The 13,472-nt window shown below is 41.4% G+C and overlaps 1 non-coding gene across 1 annotated transcript; it reads left to right on the forward strand.

The window, feature by feature from the left end:
• The first annotated feature begins 11,762 nt into the window (after positions 1-11,762).
• Positions 11,763-11,870, forward strand: LOC127746191 (small nucleolar RNA R71). Its single transcript, XR_008007811.1, has one exon. It is a non-coding gene; the product is annotated as a small nucleolar RNA R71 (small nucleolar RNA).
• The last annotated feature ends 1,602 nt before the right edge of the window (positions 11,871-13,472 follow it).

Raw genomic sequence — 13,472 nt, forward strand, 5'->3', positions numbered from 1 at the left:
AGAGTTTGTCCAGTTACTAGGAAAGGTCTTCCTAGAGTGAGAGTTGCACTCTTGTGCTCCTGCATTTTCAGCAGTACAAAATTAGTGGGAAAGGCGAATGACCCAAACTTGACAATCATCTCCTCAATCACGCTTGATGGCATTTTAATAGATCCATCAGCAAGTTGGAGACATATCCGGGTTGGTTTGACTTCTTCAGTCAAACCAAGCTTTCTGATAGTGGATGCATGTATCAGGTTGATACTCGCTCCGATATCACATAGAGCTGTCTTGGTACAAGCACCCTCTAATGTGCATGGTATCATAAAGCTTCCGGGATCATTAAGCTTCTCTCGTAAGCTTTTTAAAATGACTGCACTACATTCTTTGGTGAGGAAAACTTTTTCATTTTCTCTCCAATCCTTCTTATGACTTAAGATCTCTTTCATGAACTTAGCATAATAAGGTATTTGCTGAAGTGCCTCTGCAATAGAATCTTTATCTCAAGAGTCCTGAGATAGTCTACAAAGCGGGCAAATTATTTATCCTTTTCCGCTTGGCGGAGTTTCTGTGGATAAGGCATCTTGGCTTGGTATTCTTCAACCTTAGTTGCTGCAGATTTATTTCCTACAGAAGTGGTTGGAGAAGTGTGCTTAGGAGGGTTGTTATCAGCACTTGCAGGTGCCTGATCCCTCATTGGTGTTTGAACGCCAAAATTGGGTGCTGAATGGGCGTTTAACGCCAGATTGCCACCCATTTCTAGCGTTTGAACGCCAGAACTGGTATCTTTATTGACGTTTAACACCATGTTGCTACCTTTTTCTGGCGTTTGAATGCTAGAATCATTCCTCTCTAGGCTCTTACGATCCTTAGGAGGATTTTGGGTAGTGAATTGGTCATCCTCTGTCAGTTGTTCTTTTCTTTGATTTGAGACGTTCAATGTCTTTCCACTCCTTAAATAAACAGCTTGGCATTCTTCTATTATCTGCTTGGATAATTACTGTTTTGTCTAATTTAATTATTTTTCCATATTCTGGTTAGCATCTTTGGTTTCTCGTAGCATCTCCTTAAATTCTGCTAGCTGTTTTGTTATAGAAAAGAGTTGTTGATTGAGTTCAGCAACTTGTTTTGGAGGACTAAATTCAGTGGATACTGCCTTAGCCTATTCTTTCATGGAGGACTCACTTCTTAAGTACAGATGCTGATTTCTAGCAACCATATCTATGAGCTCTTGAGCCTCTTCAATTATTTTTCTCATGTGTATAGATCTACCAGCTGAGTGGTCTAGAGATATCTAGGCTTTTTCTGTAAGCCCATAGTAGAAGATGTCTAACTACACCCATTCTGAAAACATTTCAGAGGGGCAATTCCTTAGCATCTCTCTGTACCTCTCCCAAGTATCATAAAGGGATTCATTATCCTCTTGTTTAAAGCCTTGGATGTCCAGCCTTAACTGTGTCATCCTTTTTGGAGGAAAATATTGATTCAAAAATTTTTTTGATAACTGTTTCCATGTTTATATGCTTGCTGTAGGTTGGTTATTTAACCACCTTTTGGCTTGATCTTTTACAGCAAATGGAAATAGTAATAATCTGTAGACATCCTGATCTACTTCTTTATCACGTACCATGTCAGCAATCTGTAAGAACTGTGCCAGAAACTCAGTAGGTTCTTCTTCTGGAAGACCAGAATACTGGCAATTTTACTGCACCATGATAATGAGCTGGGGATTTAGCTCAAAATTACCGATTCTGATGGGGGATATACAGATACTATCCCCATATGAAGCAGTAGTGGGGTTACTATATGACCCTAGAGTCCTTCTGGACTGTTCAGTTTCACTTAGGTCCATGATGGAGAAAGGGAGGTGATGTGAATTATGAGTAAAATTTTATTTTATTTTATTTTATTTTAATATAATTTTATTTTTTTTAATTTTTTTCGGACCGAAATAAATAATAATAATAAAATTGGAAACTAAAATAATTAATTATTTAAAAAGATTTGAAAAATTTTTATGAAGATTTTCGAAAAAAAATTGAAGAGAGAGAAGGTGGTTAGGAAGTTTTGAAAAAGATATGATTTTTTTTAAAAATTTAAAAGATATGAATTGAAAAAGATATGATTTTAAAAATTTTGACCAAGTCAACCCAAGGGATTCGAAAATAATGAGTAAATAAAGGAATATATATTTTTGAATTTAATAAGGAAAGAGGAAAACAGTAAAATAACACCAAGAACACTTTGAAAATCAAGATGAATACTATTCATACCCTAGGTCGAGTTGTCCAACCTGGGATGTTCTACTAACAAGTCAACCGACCTCTTCAAGATAGGACAATCCGACCTCTTCAGGTCAGGACAATCCAACCTCTTCTCAAAGAGCTCGGCCAAATCACCAGGAAAGCCCAAAAAGGGCACAAATGGAGAACCACGCCCCAAATCCTAAGGCACCCCAAGCCTACAGAGAGAAAGGCGGTTCCCTTGAAGATAAGATGACCTCACTTGAAGATAAAGATAAAGATAAAGATAAGATAAGATAACTAACTTATCTTATCTAAGAAGGTCACTCTACGCCATTATAAATACACTGGAGCACCCAGGTATAACTCATACTCTGATTCTACTAAAAATCTACTTAATACCCTCGCTAACTTAAGTATCGGAGTCCCTTACAAGTACCACAACCCTTCAGAGATGAAGGATCAGCACCACTACCAAGTCCAACAAGTCGGACGCGGTAGCTCCGACCACCATCATCAAGTCGGACACATCAGCTCCGACCACCACAGAAGATCTCATCTGAGATCGACCTACAGTTTCAGGTAACCCTCGGAACATTGGCGCCATTGCCGGGGAACCTGAAAGTCATCCCACCACCATGGCAGACGATCATGACAACGACCACGATTTGGATCTAGAAGATAGAATGCCGCACAAAATCATGGACACTACACCAAAAGATATCCCGCAACCTAATGGAGAAAAAAATTCACCAAACCCGGGAGCCCTTGAGACGCTTCAAGGTCGTTTAAAACAACTTGAGGAAGAAGCCCAACATCAGCGAGAAGCTGGGAAGGAGCTACAAAGAGAGATAAGGCGACGCCGGGAATTGGAGGACAAACTCCTAAAACTCGAAGCCGATCTCAAAGCCAAAGCGACTCGATCCACTCACGAGGACAGGTCCCGCAAGGAACTGGATCCATTTACCAAGGAGATCATGAAGACCAAAATCCCAAAAGACTTTAAATTCCCGGATATGGCTTTATACGATGGCAGGGCAGATTCCAGCCACCACCTCAGTAATTTTAGGAGTTGAATGTACCTCACTGACGCCTCGGACGCAGTCTGCTGCAAAGCCTTCCCGACTACCTTAACAAAAATGGCGATCAAGTAGTTCGACAATCTACCCCCCAGGTCCATCTCAAGCTTCGACGACCTAGCCAAAAAGTTTCTAGCCATATTCTCTATCCAGAAAGACAAAACCAAGCACACCTCAAGTCTATTAGGAATCAAACAAGGAGACCGAAAAAGTCTCCGCAGCTACATGGAAAGATTCAATAAGGCATGTCTAGACATACAAAGTCTGCCCATAGAAGCGGCCATCATGGGCCTCATCAATGGCCTACGAGAAGGGCCTTTTAGCCAATCCATATCGAAAAAACATCCAGCATCTCTAAACGAAGTACAAGAACGAGCAGAGAAGTATATCAACATGGAGGAAAACTCTCGATTAGGAGAGACCTCAAAATCCGGATTCTCCTACTCCTCCCGAGATAAGGACAAAGAATCCAAGAAAAAAGAAGATCGACATGGGGAAAAGAACAAAAAATACCACAATTAGACCCCTCTTCGGGTATCCCTTATGGATGTCTACAGAGAAGTATGCCATACTAAAAAGATACCTCCAGCTCGAGCACTCAAAAACAAAAAAGGAGGGGGAAACCGGGCAGAATATTGTAAATATCATCGAATCTATGGATATTTCACCAATGAATGTTTCGACCTAAAAAATATCATAGAAAAATTGGTAAGAGAAGGAAAATTAAATCGGTATTTGGCGAGCCGAACAGACGATCCCAGAAAAAGAAGAAGGGATGAAGATGTCGGACAGGCAGAACGACCACCTTGTACACCCGAGAGACACGTCCACATGATACACGGAGGATTTGTGGGAGGCAGGATCTCCAAATCATCTCGCAAAAGATATATTAAAGAAGTATATCATGTCGAGGGAAGAAAGGAAACACCTGACATCCCCACAATTACTTTTACCAAAGAGGACGCATCCGGTATCATCTCAGGACACGACGATAGACCAAGGAAGCTCTGCCGACATCTTATTCAAAACTACCTTTGACAAACTCGGCCTAAAAGAAAAAGAACTCAGAGCATATCCGAACATCCTATTCGGACTGGGAGACACCCCAGTTCAACCACTCGGATACATCTCACTACACATGACCTTTGGAAAAGGAAACCAATCAAGAACACTCAAGATAGACTACATTGTGGTTGACGTAAGTTCAGCCTACAATGCCTTAATAGGTCGGACAACATTGAATCAGCTCGGCGCAGTAGTCTCGACTCCACATCATGCATGAAATTTCCAACTGAAGAAGGTATAGCTATAATAAAAGCAGACCAAAAGACTGCGCGTCGCTGCTACAACGAAAGTTTAAACCTTAGAGGCAGAGGAGAAGAATTCCACACAATCGAACTCGGTGGAGCTCAGAGGCGGGAAGAACTCCGCCCACAACCCGAAGGTGAAGTAGAAAAAGTCCAGATCAGAGATATCCCGGACAAAACAACTAATATCGGTACAATCCTAAAAGGAGACATAAAAGAATAATTCGTACAGTTCTTGCGAGATAACGTCGACCTCTTTGCATGGAAGGCTGCAGACATGCCAGGCATAAACCCCAAGTTAATGTGCAACAAGCTAGCAGTCTACCCAGGATCTCGGCCAGTACAACAGAAACGTAGAAAGCTCAGGCCAGAATGATCCTAAGCTGTGGAAGAGCAGGTACAAGCTCTACTGGAGGCAGGATTCATAAGAGAAGTCACGTATCCACTATGGCTAGCTAACGTTGCCTTGGTGAAAAAATCAAATGGGAAGTGGCGGATGTGCACCGACTACAATTGATCTCAACAAAGCCTGCCCAATAGATCCTTATCCACTCCCAAGTATTGACGCTCGGGTAGATGCCTCCTCTAGATATAAATACCTTTCGTTTATGGACACATATTTGGGATACAATCAAATCCCGATATATCCACCCGACCAAGAAAAAACCTCATTCTTAACCCCAAAAGCAAACTACTACTACGTCGTCATTACTTTTGGACTTAAAAACGTAGGAGCTATTTATCAGAAATTAATGAATAAGATCTTCACGGATCACATCAAAAAAATCATGGAAGTATATGTGGATGACATGTTAATAAAGACACAAAGTGAAAAGACGCTGTTGTCCGACCTCACCCAAGTATTCGACACTATAAGAAGGCATGGCATACGACTTAATCCTGCAAAATGCACATTCGCAGTAGAAGTTGGCAAATTCTTGGGTTTTATGCTCACACAAAGAGGAATCGAGGCAAATCCGAATAAATGTCGGGCCATACTCGACATGAAGAGCCTGACTTGTGTCAAAGAGGTACAACAACTCAATGGAAGGTTGGCAGCCTTGTCCAGATTTCTAGTTGAATCAGCAATAAGATCTCTCCCCTTTTATGCCACTCTAAGGAAGGGAGGCAACAACCTGTATACTTCATCAGCAAAGCATTACAAGGATCCGAGCTGAACTACCAAAAAATAGAAAAATTCGCCTATGCTCTTATACTAACATCTCGACAGCTCCGTCCATATTTCCAAGCTCACATCATTAGGGTTCGGACCAACAAACCCATAAAAGGGATTTTGCAGAAAACGGACTTAGCAGGCAGAATTTTGCAATGGGCAGTCACGTTGGAGCTCAAAAGCTCATCATCTTCAGCGACTCATAGGTAGTCACTTCACAAATAGCATGGAGCTACCAAGCCAAAGATCCCACCATGAAAAAGTACCTGGACAAAACCAGGGAACAACTCAGACAACTCGGGGGATATGAGGTCCGCCACAAACCTTGAGAACAGAACGCCCGAGCTAATGCACTCTCAAAACTAGCCAGCACCAAACCAGGGGGTAACAATAGAAAGCCTCATCCAAGAAATGCTGCATAACCCATCAATCTCAGAAAAAGAAAAAGTCCTAGCCATAATAGGTTAGGATCAAGGATGGATGACTCCATAATTAGCTACCTCAAAATAGAAACACTCCCCACAGATGAAAAGGAGGAAAAGAGGTTAAAGCGGGAAGCACAATACTACACTATCATAAACAATACCCTATACAAAAGAGGGATTTCAATACCGTTGTTAAAATGTGTGCCGACTTCCAATACAAAGGAAGTCTTAGAAGAAGTACACAGTGGCATCTGTGGCAACCATCTCGGAGCACAGGCTCTTACTAAAATGGTACTCCTGGCCGGATTCTATTGGCTGACTCTACAAAGAGAAGCCACAGAATTCATAAAGACATGTCCACCATGTCAGAAACATGCCAACTTTCACATCGCCCCACCAGAGGAGCTTATCAGCGTAACCTCACCTTGGCCATTCGCAAAATGGGGACTCGACCTTCTCCGTCCTTTCCCTCAAGGATCCGGACAAGTCAAATTCCTCATCGTAGGGGTAGACTATTTCACAAAATGGATCGAGGCGGAACCCTTAGCTAACGCCACTGCTCAAAGAAGTTGCAAGTTCCTATATAGAAACATTGTCACAAGATTTGGGATTCTATACTTCATCACCACAGACAATGGCACCCAATTTACAGATGCAGGCTTCAAAAATTTGGTGCCCGATCTAAACATAAAACACCAATTCACTTTCGTAGAACATCCCCAAGCCAATGGACAAGCCGAAGCTGCCAACAAAGTCATATTAGCTGGGCTAAAACGGAGATTACAGGAGGCAAAGGGAGCTTGGGCTGACGAGCTCCCACAAGTCCTATGGGCATACCGGACAACGCCACATTCCACTACAAAGGAATCACCCTTCTGATTAGCTTACATAATGGAGGCAATGATCCCGGTGGAGGTCGAAGAAGGGTCGCCTAGAGTGATCCACTATAATGAAGAAACCAACTCCCAACTTTAAACGAAAAAACTCGACCTACTCACAGAAAATCGAGAAAAAGCTTGGATCAGGGAAGAGGCATTAAAACGTCGAATGGCTTCAAGATACAATCAAAAGGTAGTACCGCGAGGTTTTGTCAAGAACGACCTCATCCTAATTCAAAATGATATCGGAACAACTTGACCCGGAGAAGGAAAGCTGGCGACAAACTGGAAAGGACCCTACCGAGTCATAGAGGTACTTAGAAAGGCCTACTATAGACTGTCCAAACTTGAAGGGCGATAGCTTCCAAGGTCATGGCACGCCTGCAACCTAAGAAGGTACTACAGTTAGAGGTAATAAAGGACTTAGGATAAGGCACACTCTTTTTCCTGAAAAGGTTTTTTAATGAGGTGCCAAGCCAAGATCTACAAATTGCCCGACTTAGAGGGATAAAACGCCCACATGTATATATCTGCATTCTCTTTGAAGAAAGTTTTAGATTTTCTACAAATACTCAAGACGCATTAATCTGAAACGCTAAAAATTCATCGCCCGACCATAAAGCTACAAGGTCAGAAGAAAGTGAAAATCAAATTCACTGCTCGATCACAAAAAGGACCAAAATAGATGAAAACCGAATTCATCAAAAGGTCGACCAAATGGGGAACAAAACCCAATATCTACAATATCAGCAAAGATGAAAAAGTGACGAAAACAGAATAATGCAAGAAGTTATCGAAAGCAATCCATAGAAAGGACCTGACGAGGTCTTAATAAAATGGGTTGCTATAAATAACTTAAAAGACAGGCCGACTTAAAGAAGTCGGACCAGTCGCCGCAATAACCAAAGTTATAAAAAGTCAATCCCTGGAAAGAGGCCTGGCCAGCCCTAAAAAAGAGGATTGCTAAAATAACTTATAAAGGACCGACGTAAAGAAGTCGGCCCCAAAACCAAAATGTTATAAAAAGTAGTCCCTGAAAGAGACCTGACAAAGGTCCAAGAAAGAGGATTACTAAAAATAACTTAGAAGGGACCGACGTAAAGAAGTCGGCCCCCAAAACCAAAAAATTATAAAAAGTAATCCCTGAAAGAGACCTTACAAAGGTCCAAGAAAGATGATTACTAAAAATAACTTAGAAGGGGCCGACATAAAAGAGTCGGCCCCAAAAACCAAAAAGTTATAAAAAGTAATCCATAAAAGAGACCTGACAAAGGTCCAAATGAAATGGATCACTAAAAATAACTTAGAAGGGACCAATGTGACAAAGTTGGACCGACCAAAATGCCAAAAGTTATACAAAAGTAAATCCATAGAAAAAAGACCTAATAAAGGTCCAAACAAAATGGATTACTAGAAATAACTTCAGGCCGAGATGACGAGGTCAACCGACAGAGGGCATCCAAGTTGGACCCAGAAATCCACAACCTCAAAAGAATCAAGCTACAAGCGTGAAAGTACGAAGGCAATCAAAAGAGGTCATACAACAAGGTCCCAACACTCCCAAGAACCTAGAAGGTGTCAGATAAGCACAGACAAGCATACTACGAAAGAAACAAGTTATAATAATAACAAGACTCAAGAGGCCACCTAAAGTCGACCCCAAAAGTCTGAGAAAAGACCTTTTTTTTCCAAAATAAAGTTGCTAACAGAAAAGCAACTATAAGTATCCAGTAGACAGAAAAAATAAAATAAAAAGAGTTTAAGGCCCACAGACCAGGCTATACACAGCAAAACTCATAAACAAAAATTACAACAGATTCAAAGATTCTCCAGTAGCGGCAACTCGAGGTGAAGGAGGACGAGTCTGAAGAGGGACGGCATCAACAGTCCCATCAGGACGGTTCAAGATCTGAACATCAGGATCCGACTCGGGATGACCGACCTTAGCTGCAAGCATCGGAGAAGATGGCACGACAGAGACTTTGGTAGCAGGAACAGGAGGAGGGTCGACTTCATCATAATCATGGTCATCTGGGACAATCTTACCTTCTTTTACGATGTTGTCCAAGCTGAAAAGAGTAAGGTCAAGATCAGGCGTAAGAACTCGAACTTGGTCCCTTAGATTCTCATAAACAGCATTTACACTGCCCACAAGATGACCCTGGAGCTCGGCATAGTCAGCTCGGGCAGACTCCAAATCTTCCCTAAGACCCATCATCTCCCTGTAAGTCGTAACATAGTTATCCTTATGCTTCAAAGCCATATCTTCAGACAACTTGGCAGAAGCCGCCAAGGCTACAGCCCGAGTCTTCTCTCCCTCCAACTCTCTCTCCAACTTGGCCACTTTCACCTCAAGCTCCTCCTTCAAGCCCTTAATCCGATCAAATTCTGACTTGGCCTCCTCCATAAAGGCCTTTGTAGCATGGATAGGAAGATCTTGAGCGGTCCGATATAAAGCTGCTCCTATGTGTGCAAGTTTAATGCCACTCTGAGTGATAAAATCCAAGTGACGAAGAATGGATACATCATTAGTAGGCATAACACCATAAGGACCAATTTGTTGATCAACAAACCCGACAGCATCAAAGTCGGAAGCATCTAGATTAAAAGGCTCGACAGTCCAGGGTCTTTTTGGATGAGGAGCGGCCGTAGGAGAGGAAACAGTAGCAGAAGCCTGGGGTGGATCGAGCACGTGGACCCGAGGGGTAAGGATCATCCTCCTTTGTCCGGGAGAGCATGGTACCGATGGCTTGGACAAAGCATGAGAAGATCCTTCCCCAGCCACCTTGGTCGAGATGTTTTAGGCTGTCATAACCTTCCTTGCCTTTATAAAAGCCTTCATAGAGTCATTATTCTTGGCCATCCCTGAAAAACAAAAGAAACCATAGAAGCAGATTACAAACCAGAAAACAAAGAAAGAAAAGTAAAGTGGAGCAAAATATAATACCCAGCACAGTTCGGATTAAGGACGGATCCCTCAAAAATTTCTTGGTATCAAGATGGGGAGGCTCCCCCCAAATATCCTCCAAGACAGTCACAAAAGCCTGCTCAACCTCGTCTAACATTTCCCAAGTATACCTAGACACCACTACGTTCTTCTGCCATTCTAAGGGAAAGCGGGGCTCGCCATTCTCATCCAAAAAGAAAGGACAAGCTCCTTCAACAGCTCAGATCTTAAAAAAGTAATTCTTAAAATCCCAGAAGGACTCATCATACATGAAAAAAACTTTATGTCCCTGGGCCGACCTAAAAGAAATCCAAGAAGCTTTCTTTTTGGTAGTCTCAGGCTTGGTCAACACAAAGAGATACAGAAAAAGAGTTTGAGAAGGCATAACACCAAATTCTTGACAAACCAACTGAAAAATCTTAATGAAACCCCAAGAATTTGGATGAAGCTGAGATGGGGATACATTACAAGACCATAATAGGTCGGTCTCAAAAGAAGTGAAGGGAAGGGTGATGTTCATCTAGCTAAAGAAGAAATCGTATGCATAAAAAAAGGGACGCTCCCCCTGGGTCAAAATAGGGAAGCAGACCCTTTCGTCAGAATCAGGTGCTACCAATTCATAGTTATTTTCTTGATCCCCACTACTACATATTCGATGATGTTTCCTAAGCTCCACACAGAATTCCGAATTAGCTAGAGATACACACAGCAACACAAGGGAGTCCAACCAGTCAGATATCCCCTCAGGAACCTTAGAAGACGCCTCGACAATATTTTTGCGAGAAGACATGGCCAATTAATCCTACAAATAAGGAAAGAAAATGGATTACTAACCAAAAAACAGCTCGGGCAATATTAAAACAACTCGGACAATATGATCTAGAGCAATACAAACAGTAAAAGGAAAGCCCCAAGACACACACCAAGGTCCAGAGGAATCCTTTGGAGGCAGTGACACAGAGCGAAAGACTCAGGAAAACCTACAAAAGCTAAAACAACCTAGCAAAAGACTCTAAGCAAAAAATATGCAAATCAGAGCAAGATCACCAAGAAAACCATCGTTCTCTACAAAGCTATCACAACAGAGAAGAGACTTTCTTTCAATCAACACTCCGAAGAGAAAAATGGATTGTCAAAGCCGCCTCTCAACCACAGTTTCAGTCTACAAAAACTACCAAGCAACAAAATATAACAAGGAAAAATCATCAAAGACGCAACCTTTCCCAGAATCAAACAAGCCATTATCCCAACAAGCTTCAAAATCTACAGAAGCAGTAGACAAACATGCAAAGCCTTAAAACCCCATCCATCAGTAGAAACACCAAAGTACACATAAAGATTGAAAGAAAGCTAGAAAAGTACATCATAATGAACGGACAGGCACAGAAACGTGAAAAGGTCCAAGCTTTTTTAGCACTGTTGGATGCATTTTGCAATCCATTCAAACTCTGAGAGATCATATTGACTTGTTGGGTCAATATTTTGTTCTGAGCCAGTATGGCATTAAGAGCATCAGTTTCAAGAACTCCTCTCTTTTGAGGCATCCCATTACTCACAGAATTCCTCTCAGAGGTATACATGAACTAGTTATTTGCAACCATTTCAATAAGTTCCTAAGCTTCTGCAGGCATTTTCTTTAGGTGAATGGATCCACCTGCAGAGTGGTCCAGTGACATCTTGTAAAATTCAGACAGACCATCATAGAATATATCTAATGTGGTCCATTCTGAAAGCATGTCAGAAGGACACTTTTTGGTCAGTTTCTTGTATCTTTCCCAAGCTTCATAGAGGGACTCACCATCTTTTTGTCTAAAGGTCTGAACATCCACTCTAAGCTTGCTCAGCTTTTGAGGAGGAAAGAACTTGGCTAAGAGAACCATGACCAGCTTATCCCAAGAGTCCAGGCTATCTCTAGGTTGTGAGTCCAACCATGTTCTAGCTCTATCTCTTACAGCAAAAGGGAAAAACATAAGCTTGTAGACTTCAGGATCAACTCCATTGGTCTTAACAGTATCACAAATCTGCAAGAACTCAGTTAAGAACTGATAAGGGTCTTCTGATGGAAGTCCATGAAATTTGTAGTTCTATTGCAGTAGAGAAACTAGTTGAGACTTCAGCTCAAAATTGTTTGCTCCTATGGCAGGGATTCATATGCTTCTTCCATAGAAGTTGGAAGTTGGTATAGTAAAATCACCAAGCATCTTCCTTGCATTATTGTTTGGTTCGGCCATAATTGTTTCTTTTGCTACTTTCTTTTTGAAAATTTCAGTGAGGTCCTCTTCAGAGTTTTGTCCTTTAGCTGCTTGATAAACCACTATTTTATGGTTTATCTTATGCTCAATTGAGAGGTTTTTATCAACTCTTTACTCACTTATTCATACAATTCGCATGTTTTACATTTTCCTTCCTGATTTTGTGCTATGATTGAAAACATGCTTCTTTGATCTTATATTTGCTTATTATTAATCCTCTCTTATTACCATTAGATGCCTTGATATGTGTGTTAAGTGTTTTCAGATATTATAGGGCAGGAATGGCTCAGAGGATGGAAAGGAAGAATGCAAAAATGGAAGGAATACAATAAGTTGGAGAAACTGCTAAGCTGTCCAGCCTGACCTCTTCGCACTCAAACAGCTATAACTTTAGCTACAAAGGTCCAAACGACGCGGTTCCAGTTGAGTTGGAAAGCTAACGTCTGGGGCTTCGATTTGATAGATAATATTCCATAGTTGCCCTGACGCTAGGCAACGCGAACGCGTGATTCACGCAGACGTGTCGCATCTGCGAACTTCAACCCGCGCGGCCGCGTGGGCGACGCCTCCGCGTCACTTGGCCGCGACCTGTACGGACCAAAAAGTGCTGAAAGTGACTTCTGGGCTGTTTCTAACCCAGTTTTTGGCCCAGAGAATACAGATTAGAGGCTATAAAGTGGGGGAATGCATCTATTCATTGGCTCTCGTAATTCACTTTCCATGATTTAGATCTAGTTTTGAGAGAGGTTCTCTCCTCTCTCTCTCTTTAGGATTTAGGATTTAGGACTTCTCTTAGTTTTAGGAGTGACTCTCAATCCCAGGTTCAATGTTCTTTGTATTTATTTATTTTCAATGTTCCTTTTATTTATTTTCTCAATTTAATTTATGGATTTCTATGTTCAACTCAACTTCTTTATTTGGCTATAACTGCCCATGTTACATTTGATTGAGTTATTAATTTATGATTTTGAGGTATTTCAGATTGATGATTGGTGTCTTTTATTTATATAAATAATTTGGATTTTTCTATTACCCTTTTGGCTTTGGTTGAGTAATTGGTGACTCTTGAGCTGCCAAATAAAGCAGTGGTTGAAATTGGGAGTTGCTAATTAATTTGAGTTCCAATAACTCTAGCCTTTCCAAAGGAAAGACTAGGACTTTAAGTATCAAATTAATTAGTCCACTTGA

Source organism: Arachis duranensis, chromosome 3 (genome assembly GCF_000817695.3).
Source record: "Arachis duranensis cultivar V14167 chromosome 3, aradu.V14167.gnm2.J7QH, whole genome shotgun sequence".
Lineage (NCBI taxonomy): Eukaryota > Viridiplantae > Streptophyta > Magnoliopsida > Fabales > Fabaceae > Arachis > Arachis duranensis.